Consider the following 2465-nt stretch of genomic DNA (forward strand, 5'->3'; position numbering starts at 1 on the left):
TTACATTATGATAATTTTTGTTAATTTATTCGTTATTTCTAAGCTATATTTATTGTGCTTAATAAGCAGAGGCCTATGTTAGGCAAAATAAAAGCTGTTGCTTCCTAAGAGAATAATTTTTGCAAGCTTCGTGCGCAAGAGATGCAGTGAAATAAATGCACAGTTACGTCCTAAACAATTAATCTTTTCTTTATTAGACATATGCACAGTCCTCCATCTTAAACTCTGAGGTGTTATATTATCTCCTTTTCTAAAAATGGAGATAATATAACACCTCAAAATGGAGATCTGAAAATCTCCATTTTTTATTTGTTTATATAAACTTTGTTTCATGTGTGTGCATAATCAACCTTTTTACAACCAGTAAATATATTAAAAATAAGTCATTAATATTTCAGTTTCGTTTTGAATTTCTAATGGATAAAGGCACTAGATGATAAGTAATGAATAAAATGCAGTTAGTTAATTTGCTTTTTTATAAATACAAAGCTGTAAGTATTTACTGGGAAAACTGCAAGACGAAGAAAAAAAATATATTTGGCATGAACTTTAGCAATGTTCAACACTGTTCTAAGTGTTTGTAACTAAAAAACTGAGTATATTGAAGTTTTTTATAAATAAATTTCATGAGTTGATCTATTTCATGAACTTTACATTTTTGCATAAAGTTTGAATTATGTTGTAAAATTAAACAATTGATCAATCCTTATTAGCCTAAAGGAGCGTATTTCAGAAGAACTATTATTCTCGAAACGACATTGTCCGTCGGTTAGCTATAAATGTCTGTTTCACTTTTCAAATTATTGCCACCAAATATTGTCGCCCTGCATTATATTTAGAGAAATTAAATAATGAAGAATCTGCATGAACGTATGTATGTTACTCGGATTGTGGAAAAACAACGCTATCTAGAGCCATAAATTTTTGAAAAACGTGGCCCTCCATCCGAATATGGGCACCTTGAAGCCCAAATTTTGAATTTCGAATTTATTTTATTATGTATTTTATATTCTGTAAACTTTTAGCGAATTTTTGATTAACAAACTCTATGATTTCAAAGCGAGTAATGGCAACACTGAACGGGAAAAAAAATTATCTCCAGCGCTCGAGATTGTCTGTGTGAAATTCTAAAGATATGCTGTTTTTAAATATTTTTAGGCCTAATGATCTCGAAACGTGTTTGTGTGTGTAAATGAAAAGAAGCTCTCTTTGGGAGTAATATATAATCTTAAAGCTTTTAGATTTTTTTAATATTATTCATCATTTAATTTGATTTAATCTTATCGCTAACTCTCAGATTCATAACTTCCCCCATTCATACGCCCATTCAGTTTCATCATGGAGGTAAGAAAGGAAGGAGTGGCCAAACCGGCACTAGAAGTGAAGCACTGCTTCGAAGCTTCGGTCACCAGATGGAGTGTTTTTTGTTTACGTTCAGAAGCTCGCTTGACAGTGTTCTGATAGTATTTCGACACACGAAAGATCCGTACAAATCGAAAAACGGGACACTTTCTCATGAAAGAAACATTCATAGTGCGATGGATAATAGCAATTTGTATAGTTTAGTGACGTTTACGCAAAAATCACATCTTGGTTATTTTTCGATAAACAACAGCGATTTTTATTATGAATTTGTTTTATAAAATTCTAAGCTGTTGTACTACAAAAATATAGATTTTAGCAAAAATGTTATGCTTAAATAAGGAAAAATAGCTTACGGTACCTTTAAAATTGTATACGTCTTTCGATACCCTTGATAGAGTATTCGCTACTTTAATTTTATGTTCCAAACGCCAAAATGTATTAAATAAAATATTATTTTCACATCCACATATTATTGTAACATGTACTTTTTAAAATTTTTTAGAGCAGAGGCTTTACTGTTGCTCATTTTAAACTCATCGTTTTATTTTTATATATCTGAAAAGTAATCAGTTTAGATTTACACGTTTTACCTAGTTATAATTATTTATTATATTATCAGAGAATTATTAAACTGTGTAAAATCGATAAAAGAGGTTTTGAGTGCTCTGCCAAAATATATTTACTATAAGATTTGAATTTGATGATGAATGTATCCTAAAACGTGTTTTAAGGCAAAAGTTTGAAACTTGATGACTAAATGTAAACATAAAATTATGCATGTTAAAATATTTGTAATTAGGCACATAGGTCAGATTAAAATTTTATTAAATTTGGAGCTAATCCATTTTTTTTAGCTGATCAGATACATCGAACCACTAGATATAGCGAGCTAAATTTCCAGTACCTCGAAGTTCGTAATAATGGAGTTCGACTTTTATTAAATATGTTACAAGTCTTTTCCCATATTCTTAGTAATCCTAAAAATTTTGTATTTCTTTCTACTCAGAATTCAAAACCGATAATCCATTGAAGAAAGAAATGTCTATTCCAGGGATTCTCAACCATTTTTGCCTCGTGCAATCCTTTCAGCATTGCTAGAA

This window comes from Stegodyphus dumicola, chromosome 10 (assembly GCF_044657685.1).
Source record: "Stegodyphus dumicola isolate Sdum_Otavi_A_Nest chromosome 10, ASM4465768v1".
NCBI lineage: Eukaryota > Metazoa > Arthropoda > Arachnida > Araneae > Eresidae > Stegodyphus > Stegodyphus dumicola.